The sequence below is a fragment of the Bufo bufo genome, chromosome 5, assembly GCF_905171765.1.
Source record: "Bufo bufo chromosome 5, aBufBuf1.1, whole genome shotgun sequence".
Classification (NCBI taxonomy): domain Eukaryota; kingdom Metazoa; phylum Chordata; class Amphibia; order Anura; family Bufonidae; genus Bufo; species Bufo bufo.
The window spans coordinates 18051601-18064573 of record NC_053393.1 but is presented as its reverse complement, the minus strand read 5'-3'; positions in this window follow the sequence as shown (position 1 = coordinate 18064573).

The window sequence follows — 12973 nt, the reverse complement described above, 5'->3', positions numbered from 1 at the left end:
GGGGGAATTTGTGTGCCACTGTTAGGACTAAGGGAAAACAAATTATCGCTAGAAATTAACAATTCCCTTACGCCCTAACCAGTGGCACAGATGTGGATTTAGCAAGTAGAAACCCCCATGGGAGGGTCCTCATGCCTGGCGGAAGATAACACTGTCCGGACAAATGAGGAATAATTATGTATTCTAGCATCCACTCTATAGTGTGAGATAAAAGTGGAGTGAGAACTCCAAGAAGCTGACTTACAGATCACGTCCAATGGGATCGAGCTTCTCTCTGCAAAAGAAGTGGCCACTGCTCGAGTAGAGTGGGCCCTTACAAATTCAGGGGGCTCCAAGCCCTGAGACATATAAGACTCCCGAATTGCCTCTTTAATCCAACGACTGATGGAGGGCTTAGAGGCTTTCCTCCCCTTATGGGTACCGGAAAAAAGGATAAGGAGGTTTTCATCCTTCCTAAATACCTTGGAGCGTTCCAGGTAAATCCTGACATCTCGAAATGTCGAGGGTATGGAGCCCTCTTTCCTCAGAGGAGGGGGGTGGAGCCAAAGTTGGCAGGGAGATCACCTGGTTGATATTGTCAAAGGAAGGAACCTATGGAATGAAAGTAGGCAAAAATTTCAGAAGTACCCGATCCTGCAGGAACTTTGTATAAGGCTCAAAGGCAGAAAAAGCCTGGAGTTCCCCCAACTCGCTTTGCAGAGGTAACAGCCAACAAGAAGGTGATCTTCCAGGTCAGGAACTTGAAACCCGCCTCCTCTAGGGGGAAGATGATAACCCCCTGAACACGACCGATAGATCCCAAACAGGGATAGGTCTGATTACTGTAGGCTTTAATCTTGAGGCTCCCTTCAGGAATCTCTTGATAAGGAGGTCTTGAGAAACAGCTCTGTTGAGACAAGCAGAGATTGCTGAGATCTGCACTTTAAGGGTAGCGGGTGATAGCCCCTTGTCCAGACCGTCTTGTAGAAATTGGAGAATTATCGGGATGGAAGCTTCAGCTGATGTTTGCTGATGCCTAGTACACCAGGATGAAAAAAATCTTCCAGATTCTGGAGTAGGCCTTATTGGTAGCTTCTGATCTGGAGTGCTCTAAGGTTCTCAAGACAGACCCTGATAGCCCTTCTATCCTTGGAAGGGACTGATCAACCTCCAGGCCATCAGGTTGAACATTTGAAGATTTGAGGAGATCTGGGTGTCCCCCGACACCAGTACTCTCTCTGGGGGAAGCCTCAGAAATTGACCCCGACTCATCTGTAAGAGTTGGGTAAACCAAGCTCTTTTCGGCCAGTATGGGATAATGGCGATGACTGACGCTTGGTCCTGCCTGATTTTTATCAACACCCTTGGTATCAAGGAAATTGGAGGGAAGATGTAGGCCAGCCTGAACCTCCATGGGATTGACAGAGCATCTATAGCCACCGGGTTGTCCTCCCTATAAAGGGAGCAATATCTCTCCACCTTGGTGTTGAACCTTGTTGCCATGAGATCGATCTCTGGCATGCCCCACCTGAGCGTTATCTCCTTGAAGACCTCTGGATGAAGTGACCATTCTCCGGTTGGAAGACCTCGGCTCAGGCGGTCCGCGATCACATTGTGAACTCCGAGGATGTGAACGGCTGACAAGTGGGTGAGGTTCATTTCTGTCCAATCCAGTATCACCCCTATCTCTCTCAGGAGACTTTGTGACCTCGTGCCTCCCTGCTTGTTGATATATAGTACAGCGGTCATGCTGTCTGATTGTATCTTCACGGCCTTCCCTCGAATGGAGGGAGAAAAATGAAAAAGAGCTAGTCTGATCGCTCTGATCTCCAGGAGATTCGATGACAACCTCTCCTGAGGTGTCCAAGTTCCCTGGACTGTCTTGTCCTGAAGATGCGCACCCCAGCCTACTAGGGATGCGTCTGAAGTAAGTATGATCCAAGAGGGCTGGATCAGGGACTTGCCGTCCTCGAGGTGGGACCACCACCTTAGAGAGGATCGGACTTTGTAAGGCAGGGAGAGCACGGAATTGAGTCCCACTGGACCGTAATTCCCCTTGGCTAGTACTTCCGACTGGAGCAGACGTAGATGCCATAATGCCCAAGGTACCACTTCTGCGGTAACATCCATCTTCATCCATGTTCAAATCGTTACCTGTTTTGGTACAGAGAGAGAACGGGCTGTCTGTTGCATGGATTGCCTTCTTTCGGGAGTGAGATGAATCGTCATCCTGACTGAATCCACCATGAACCCCAGGAACCTTACCGAGGTGGCTGGTTGAAGTTGGGATTTGTCCCAATTGATTATCCATCCCAACTGATGCAGGAATGTAACAGCCTGTTGGATGTGTTGGGACAGGATCGCTTGAGAAGGAGTTCTGAGGAGCCAGTCGTCCAGGTATGGAACTATACTCAGGCCCTGAAGCCTTACAGCGGCCACCACAGAGACCACCACCTTGGTGAAAGTGTGTGGGGCTGAAGAAATCCCAAACGGGAGGGCCACAAACTGAAAATGCCTTAGGACCCCCCCGATGTTTACCGCGATCCTTAAGAATCTTCTGGACCCAGGATGAATGGGAATATGGAGATAAGCATCCTTGAGGTCTAAGGTTGCCAAGAAATATCCCGGCAAAAGAAGATTGGTCACCGACTGGATAGTTTCCATACGGAACTTCTTTTGTTTTATGAAACGGTTGAAAAACCTCAAATCTATAATCATCCTCCAACCTCCGGTATTCTTGGATACCAGGGAAACTAGGGAGTAGATACCTGTTCCCCTCTCTTGGAGAGGAACCTCTTCTAAGGCCCCCTTCTGAAAGTATTCTAGCACATAATTCTCTAGAATCTCTTGCTTGTTGCTGGGAAGAGGCCTTGTTTTGACTAATTTGTCCGGAGGCGGACTGCTCAAGTCCACAAGGTAGCCCTGAGAAATTATGCGCAGGACCCAACTGTCCTGGATATGAACCTGCCAACAAGGTAGAAAATGCTGTAGGCGGCCGCCTACGGGAATGTGGGGAGAAGGGAGCCTGGGATTTCCAGTCAGACCGGCTAAATACCAAGAGCCTCGAGGAGGCCCGCAATCAGAGCGCCGAGGATTTCTTGGGGGGGTCTAGAACCCCGAGAGGATTTTCCTCCTCTATGGGAGCCCCAATCCCTCTGGGCTCTGGGTTGAGGTTCCGACCTGGAACCGAACTTTTTGCCCCGACCACGAAAGGACTGCTGGGGAAGGGACTTGCCCTTCTTGTCCGACAGCCCTTCCATTATTTGGTCAAGCTCTGCACCAAAGAGTTTGCCGGGTTCGTATGCCATGGCACAAAGATTGTGCTTCGAGGTCGTATCGGCCTTCCATGGTTTCAACCAAAGCGGACGCCTGCCCGTGGTTGAGAGAGCCATGGACTTAGATGCCAGCTTCAACTGTTGTGGAGCTGCGTCACACAGGAAGTCTATGGCAAGGCTGGCCATTTTACATGAGGCCAGAATGTCATCCCTAGAGACCCCCTGGTCTAGGTCAGATTGAATCTGGACGAATCTTGTCTTTAGGAAATTCGCCACTTCAGAAGAAGAAATCGCGACTGAGGCGAAGGCTGAGGAATAAGGGCGCAATCCGCCTTCCGATCCATTGAATCTTGCAAACTTGACCCGTCGTCTGATGGGATTAGGGTCCTTCTTGATAGCTGCGAAATTGCCATGTCCATCTTTGGGACAGGCCCCCAGGAAGATACCTGATCCTCTTTGACCGGAAATACTGCCTTAAATCTTTTGGTCAACACTGGACCTTTCTCCGGCTTTCTCCATTCCGTCTTCATCAGAGACAGGAGAGAACCATCTGCTTTAAAGGCCCTAGGCCCCTTAGAGGCAGAAGATGAGGCTTCCCCCTGATCAACGTCCTGGTCCCCCGACCGGATGGATCTCAGTAGCCGCTGGGCTTTTTCCAGCGGAAAAAAAATACGAAAAACCGTCCTCCTCCTCAGAGGAGGAAGAGGCTGAACCGTCTCTCGCATCCTGAACCCCCGATACCTCCATCGCCCGATGGGGAGAGGAGAGACGACGGCGTTTAGAACCCAGGGCATCTTTCAACTCTTCTATGGAAGCGTTCACTCGGTTCATATTGGTCTCCATATAGCCCTTTACCCAATCGACAACGTCGTGGACCGTCGGCTCCAGCTGGGGGAGTGTCTTGGCCCTACAGGGTGGGCACTGGGAAAAGTCGTAAGTGTGCTCCAGCACGATCTGGCAGTCATGGCACTGCAGGTGACGTCTCTTGCCAGTGGACTTTCTGCTGGGCTCTCGATCACCGTCCCCGGTAGAAGACATGGCTGAAAATAGAAGAGATATGAATTAACCATAAATTCAAAGAATAAAAAGACCTTTAACAGCAAGCTTCAGGATCTTTACCCAGAAGATCCTAGCAAGGTCAAAGAAAAAAGCTTATTAGCAATAACAGAGGATTGCAAGTAAACAGCACTAGCAAACTAACACATACGGACAATCTCAAGGTTGACAGAAAACTGCGCTCCAGGAGACTGAACCTGGAGCCTCACCACGCTTAAATAGAGTGTTTGGGCGGCAAAACGGAAGCTCCACCTACTACCTTAGCTTTATATAAAAACATCCTCTGGACCCCAGAGAGGGCCCCTAAATCTGATAAAGGCGCAAAAAAGCCCTAAACACAGAAATTATTCCCCGGGTGAAGATGCTGCAAACGGCCGGAGAAAACCGGAAGTGACGTCACCTGACATCACTTCCGCAAGATGGCGGCGCCCAGCAGAACATGCGGGACGCCGTTACCGCCGCTACAGTCCTCGGAACAAGGTAAGGCCGAATGCTCCAGAGACTAAGGCGGCATAAAAGGAGCGGAAAAGCGCACCCAAAGGGAATATAAAAACACTCTCCACCGCTAGGGATGGAGGAGTAGACCACCCGTCCAGTCTTGTCCGCAGGACAGAAAAAAACACGATGTCCTGAGGGTTACGCCCCTCTTTATTGGGGGCAGGGAGGGCGTGTATATGTTCAGTTCTTTATTTCATTAAAACTTCCACCTGTCCTAACCAGACCACAGGGGCAGACTACCCCATCTGTGCCACTGGTTAGGACGTAAGGGAACGGTGATTTTCAAAGTGCGCCATGCCAGTTTTAGGCGTTAAAAAAGTCGCAAGACCCTGTTTTTGTGCTATCCTCACTACTTAGCAGTGGCGGGAGCCAAGACATTGTCATAAATTAGGTCCTTACTTGCCAGTATAGGGGAAACAAAGACCAACGTAAATGACCCCCTCTTACTTCAGCCTGTAGACTCCTGCTGGTTACATCCCGCCTCTCCCTGACTTCAGCCATCTCTCTGGCTATAGTCCATCTTACTGTTGTATTTTGGCAGGCAGATACCGGGTCGTAATAATATAATTACGCTGCACTGCTACACCACTCTAAGGCCCCTTGCAGACGAGCGTTCCTCTCGCAGCGAGTCCGCATCGCACCACCCGTCCTGACCTCCCAGCACTGACGGGATTCACATAGCATTCTATTGATTTATGATGCTATGTAACCTTACAGTCCTGGAATGTATTAGATGACACTAACAGTATCATGTTACACATGCATGGTTTGCCTTTTCATTATGTGTGTCCCTTCTCTCTTCCCCTAGCTTCTGCTCTCTCTCTTGTCTCCTCCCCTCTTCTTCATTCTGGCTTCACCCCTCATCTCAGCTACTTGCTCTGTTAGCTGCTCACAGCATGATTTTTTTACCTATCCATCTGTTCATCGGTGTATGATCTGCACAGTTTGGAATAAACTTCTTCACGATCTACAAGGTGTCGTTTGGATCGAGTCACTGTCAGCCAATTCACCTAAGATTATGGTTATCACCATCTCAGCAGAACTGTAAGTTCAAAGATCACATTGTAATTAGTGTTGAGCGAACTTCTGTTTTAAGTTCGGCATCTAAAGTTCGGCTTCCGGTTAGCGGAGAATCCCGATATGGATTCCGAATTCCGTTGTAGTCCGTGGTAGCGGAATCAATAATCTGCCATTATTGATTCCGCTACCACAGACCACAACGGAATTCGGAATCCATATCGGGATTTTTCGCTAACCGGAAGCTGAACTTTAGACGCCGAACTTAAAACAGAAGTTCGCTCAACACTAATTACAATGTGATCTTTGAACTTACAGTTCTGCTGAGATGGTGAGAAGTTCGCTCAGCACTAATTGTAATACTTAGACTGGAGAGGCAGAACAGTCAAAAAAACTGTGAAGGGATCTTACAAGATCTGCAAAATATCTTTCAAGGGATCCTTGCTAGCTATGCATGTATAGTGAGATGTATATGGACACTGGAATATAGCAGAATATATGTACAAGCATGTATACTCCAGCCAGCAAGTAAATCTCAGCATAAGATTCATCAGTTTTCTGCACAGATTATTGAAGAAACTGTTCATGCAACTGTTATATAATCAGATGATTTTCCTATTTCATGACGTAAAGTCATGATTTTATTAAAGACACGGAGGCGAGTATTGCAATTCTCCTTCTTTACTCTGACCAATAGCAGCAAAGAAAAATATTGAAACATGTGATCAGCCCCTCCCCATAGTCCCCCTATAACAGGCCACACCGCCTGCAAAACCTCCTCTTTCTTTGTAAGTCAAAACCGAAAAGTCCAACTGAATCGTCAACCAGGAAACCGGAACAGCCTGGGAACAAAACAGCCATCCATCCAGAAGCGAACTGGAACAACGATGAAGAATCTCCTGAAGCTGTCCACATCACACGATCGGCTGGAACCAAACTGCCGACCCTCCGAACCAAGACATAGACCAAAGGATACCGCCTAGTAGGCCGGTCTCAACCTGAAAAAAGGCGAAAAACAGAACAATGATAGAAGCAAATTGGGTCATTGTATCCACAAACAAATGGTTGCGACAAACCTACTCTGGAAAAAACTCATAGAGTTAAAAGCAATATGCAAATGACACACAATCAAAATCATTCATAGTTTAAAAACCCAACATAGGGAGGGGAAAAACATAGGGTGGGCAATACTTGCCTCCGTGTCTTTAATAAAATCATGACTTTACGTCATGAAATAGGAAAATCATCTGATTTTATTACAAGACCCGGAGGCTCGTTTTGCAAGTTCAAAGTTAAGATAAATTCTCAATGATTGATGAGAAAACGTGAGGACCTGGACGAAAGTAAAATTCTCTGAACGTGAATACTCTGGACCAATCCGCCAATTTCAAAATGTCCTCCAGTCTGGCGCCAGAAACCGCCAAAGAGGTAGCAGATGCCCCCCTAGCGGAATGCGCCGAAAAAATAGAAGTGTCCACGCCCGCCAATTCCATGATCCACTTCATCCACCTAGCCAGCGTGGGAGTGGTCACTGGGGCAAAAGGACGAATGGTAGAAAGGAAGAGCTGCGGAAACTCTCGCGACCGATGAAGAGAAGTGCGAGCTTCATATTCCTTGAGGCACGCCACGGGACAAAGTGAAGGTGAGGCCGGGAAAGCAGGATAAGCGACCGAACGTATGTGGGTCTTAGTCCTCCTAGAGATGTCAAAGGAGACCCCCTCCGGGGTGTACGAGCGGGCATCATAGTCCAAAGCCCGGACGTCTGAAACCCTCTTGCAGAAAATCAGACAAAAAAGGGTGACAAGCTTCGCCGACAGTTGCCGTAGGGAAAGGTCCGCATTCTGAGGCCAAGAAGATAAAAAGGAAAGGACACAAGACACATCCCAAGTGGCAGAAAATCTAGGCCTAGGAGGACGAGACATCCGAGAACCGCGCAAGAGACGACATACTAAAGGATGTTGACCCGCAGGAGTGCCATCAAAACCTTGATGAGAGGCAGAAATAGCCGATCTGAACAGGCTGATAGTGCGATAAGCCTTGCCCTGGTCAAATAGGGAAGATAGGAAATGTAAGATCTCCGTCACAGGTGCCGAAAAGGGATCCAAGTCCCTAGCCACGCACCAGCGAGCCCAAGATCCCCAGGCTGATCTGTAAGATCTTCTGGTTCCTGGGGCCCATGCATTCTCCAAAAGGACTCTAGCTGTTCCCGAAACTCCCGGGACCTCCCAGGGTCCCCTGAAATCCGACATGCCAGCAGGCGCAGGGATCCGTCCAAGAGGAGAGGATGTAGTTTGTGATTCGGGCCTCGGAGGAGAGTCTGAGATATCTGGAGCAGGTACAGGATCTCTATCATCATCTCCAGAAGGTGGGGAAACCACGACTGGGAGTTCCAAAACGGGACCAGCAGCACCAGATCCGCCGAATAACGTCGCACTTGAATCAGGGTCCTGGGAATCAGCTGGAATGGAGGAAACGCGTAGAGCAGATCCCTGGACCAATCCTGCAGGAACGCTTCCACCGCTTCCGGGTCCGGGCGCCAGCTGTAGAAACGTTGTAGTTGCGAGTTCAGACGGGAAGCAAACAGGTCGATGCAGAAAGGACCCCAAACTGACATTAAGGAACGGAACACCGCTGGATCTAACTGCCAGTCGCTGGAATTGGAAAGATACCGAGAACTCCAATCCGCACGAATGTTCTGGACGCCTGGAAGATATTCCGCCAAAACAATCAACTCCTTGTCTAGGCAGTAGTCCCAGAAATTCTTTGCCAAACGAGACAAGATGGTGGAATGGGTTCCGCCCATGCCGTTGATGTACCGCACCGCTGACACATTGTCCATGCGTAGTTGGATGCAGGATCTGGCCGTGTCTCTCGTGAAGCTCTTGATCGCGAACGATCCAGCCAACAGTTCCAGCGCATTGATATGGAATCCTGCCTCGGCCTCTGACCAACCGCCTCCAGTTGTGATCCCCTCGCAGTGAGCTCCCCAGCCAGACAGGCTGGCATCCGAATCCACCACGAAGTCTGGACGATGTCCGAAGATAGCCTTGCCGTTCCAAGCTTGCAAATTGTGGATCCACCAGGATAGCTCCTCCTTGGTCTCCTCGTCCAAGGAGATCCAATCCGCATAGGAAACTCCCGCCCGTAGGTGGGAAATTTTCAGGCGCTGAAGAGCCCGGTAATGGAGCGGGGCCGGGAAAACCGCCTGGATAGATGAGGCCAACAGACCTATGATCCTCGCTAGTTGGCGCAAAGGGATCTGGGAAGATGACTTGGCCCTGCACAATTCCTTCCGTATTGACCGAACCTTGGCCGGTGGTAGGCTGAGTGTCCCTGCCGTGGAATCCACCAGAAACCCCAAGAACTCCATCTCGCGAGACGGGGTGAGGCAGGATTTCTCCTGATTGAGGAGGAAACCCAGATCTGACAGAAGATCCATGGTCCAGCGAAGATGATTCAGCAACACAGACCGATTCTGGGCCATGACCAGAATGTCGTCCAAATACACGATGAGGCGAACTCCCCGACTGCGTAGCCATGCCATAGCCGGGCGCATCAGCTTGGTGAAGCACTAGGGAGCTGAAGAGAGGCCGAATGGGAGGCACATGAACCGCCAAATCCTGTCCTGCCAAGAGAAACAGAGAAGGTTCCTGCACGCGTCCTCTACCGGAACAGTAAGATAAGCGTCCTTCAAGTCCAACTTGACCATCCAATCGCCCATCTGTAGAAGGTCCCGAAGGAGATGGATGCCCTCCATCTTGAAGTGGCGGTATCTGACAAACGCGTTGAGGGCGCGTAAATTAATAATGGGCCGAAGTTGGCCCCCTTTCTTTGCCACTAGAAAAATATTGCTGATTATCACACAAGGGGACATCGGAGCCAGCTCTATGGCTCCTTTGCGGACAAGATCCGACAGTTCTGAGTAGACCAGTATGCGGCTCTCCGCTGACAGCACTACAGGGTGTGGAGGTGGGATGGACAGTGGGGAGGATGTCCGCTCGATGTGGAAACCCCTGACCGTGGATAGGACCCATTGGTCTGAGGTGATACGGGACCAAGCTGGAGAAAAAAGACGTAGTCTGCCCCCTACACAAGCATTTAAAGAACTGAAATGAGTTGGTAGACTCACCGTAGGGACGTCTGGAATTAGGATTTCCTCTGTATCCTCTTGGACGCCAGGAACTTCCGCGAGAAGGGAAAAAAGATGACGGCTCCCGTCTGTGCTCTTGGAAGGTAGATCTCTGAGAGAAGGAGCCTCGGCCTGAACCACGGGACTGAAACTGGGCACGGCCGGACAGGCGGCCCCGGTAGAGACCCTACCGTGGAAAACTCTCTTCATTGAGCTTTAGGCTTTGTCTAGGGCAGTGAAAGCCCCCACAAACCTCCCTAGGTCCTTAATGAAAGGTTCTCCAAATAATAGGACCTGGGCCTCCTTACCATCCTCCGTAAGAGCTAGGTTCGATAATTTTGGCTCGATTTTGAAAAAAATGGCTTTTTGCCTCTCTATATCTAGGGACGTATTTACGTTCCCCGCTATGCAAATGGCTCGTTGTACCCATTCACGCAATTCCACAGGATCAACCTGCTTATTCTCGGCTTTTGCCACCTCCGCCAGGTCAAATAATTTAGCTAGCGGCCCAAAGATGTCAAGGAGCTTATCCTGACAAGCTCTTAACGCCGACTCCAGACCCCTATGCGGGTTCCAACCGGATTTGGCGAGGAACTGCGTCATTTTGGGGTCGACAGCAGGAGTCTCGCATACCCTGTTAGGGATGACAGGTCTGGGGCATTCCGCCCTAAGCTTATTGCGAGCCTCTTTGGAAAGAGGACATTGCACTCTAGCCTCCAAATATTTGGAAACGTGCTCCAACGGTAACCACTCAGCCGAACGGGGGTGGTGGAGCGAATCTGGGTCAAACAAGGGTTCCCCAGAGGGATCCGTTAAAGATGCAGGCATTGCTTCTGCAGCAGACATTAGGGAGCTACACCCGGGTAGAGGGTTATCATCCATGACCCCCGATGGGTCCTCCTCTGCCTCCTCAAAGGCGTCATCCATAGCCTCCTCCTCGGATCCGACCTCAGAGTCGGAATCCTAATCCTGTTGTGCTCTAGCACATTTCCAATTGCGCGTGCGTTCTGCCTGACGCGTACAGGCTCTCTTGCGCGGACCAAGCGCGCCAACATTGGTGGAAACATCATCACCCTTATTTCTTTTTCTGGAGGCAGATGGCCCTGGCCCGGTGGGTGAGGACACCATGGCGGGCTGCGGGGTTTGAGAGGTAGCCGGATGGGCAGCAAGGGCCTGGGCAATAGTTTGGGATATGACCGAAGTCATAGACCCCATGGCTTTCGCTATGGCGCTAGATAGTGGCGCCTGAAAATCAGTGGCTTGATCAACAGGGATCGGGGTATGGCCATCCTCCCCCGAAGGGGTTAATTCCACTAGAGGAACATCCTCCTCTGCAGGGCCCTGGCCACTATGCACAAACTTAGGCATGATGACCTGCTGGCAATTTATGTTTATAACTGCCGACTGCTGTATGTTTAATGTAATATGGGAACACTAAATAGGTTGTGGGGAGATAAGCTGGCGATGGGGATTTGCCCCAGGCCAGTAATAGATTAAATACGCCAAAAGAAAACCTTAAAGGACACCCAGGGACGGACCGAGGCAGCAGGAGCTCCGATCAGCGATGACGTACAGCGGAAGTGCCCGAGATCTCGCGAGATCTCGGGCGCGCCTGCAAGAATGAGAGAGAGCAGCCGCACAGAGGTAAGCAGCGGCGGGAAAAAGAGCCGCCCGATAAGGGGGGGAACAGAAGAGCGCACAGTAAGGGGAAGTAAGTGAAAAAACAGGTGGTGAAAAGCGCTCTACAGATTAAGGACGCAAAATTAACCTCCTAGTAGCCAAAACAGGCGAGGAGAACAAGTAAAAACTAATAAAGCACAATAAAAGTACTGAAAATATATATATATATATATATATATATATATATACCCCCAAATTGCCCCAAAGGGGAAAAAATGCAAAGTACAGATAAAAACCCAAACAATATATATATATATATAGGTCAATATGACAGAAAACAGTAAATCCCACTACTTATCTCTGCGGTCAGCAGCAAAGAAAGAGGGGGTTTTGCAGGCGGTATGGCCTGTTATAGGGGGACTATGGGGAGGGGCTGATCACATGTTTCAATATTTTTCTTTGCTGCTATTGGTCAGAGTAAAGAAGGAGAATTGCAATACGAGCCTCCGAGTCTTGTAATAAAATCGACTCCTAGACTGTCTGTATTGTCACATGCATTCTGCCTGCAAGTCAATCTAAGCTCTGTATACGAGGCTGAAGTTGGTTTCTTATTCGTCCAGTTTCTTATTCACTGAAGTTGGTTTCTTATTCGGCAGTTTCTTATACATTACTATGACAAATAAACCTTTTTTTCTCTTATTCCTCTGCAGTAAATCTGTTTTTTTCTACATAAATGTTAAATATTATTTGTGAACAATCAGATTAATAAAAAAAAAATCTAGATTATTTGTGTTTTTACTAAAAAAAAAAACGATAGTGAAAAATGGATGAAAAAATATGCATTTTGAATAAGTAACTGAGGAATTTAAGGGGTTAAACGCTGTTGGGCCACTGATCTAAGGGTGGAAATATAAAGAGTAAGGACCCCTCCATAATACCCAACTGTATCCAGCCTGGCCCAAACTGTGGATTGGCATTAAAATAGGTGCCAACCTTGCCAACTATATACATTTTCTGCATTTTGAATAAGTAACTGGTGATTTTAAGGGGTTAAACGCTGTTGGGCCACTAATCTAAGGGTGGAAATATACAGAGTAAGGACCCCTCCATAACACCCAACTGTACCCAGCCTGGCCCAAACTGTGGATTGGCAGGAAAACAGGTGCCAACCTTGCCAACTATACACATTTTCAGCATTTTGAATAAGTAACTGAGGAATTTAAGGGGTTAAATGCCATTGGGCCACTGATCAAAGGGTTAAAATATAAAGAGTAAGGACCCCTCCATAATACCCAACTGTATCCAGCCTGGCCCAAACAGTGGATTGGCAGGAAAACAGGTGCCAACCTTGCCAACTAGATACATTTTCAGCATTTTGAATAAGTAACTTAGGAATTTA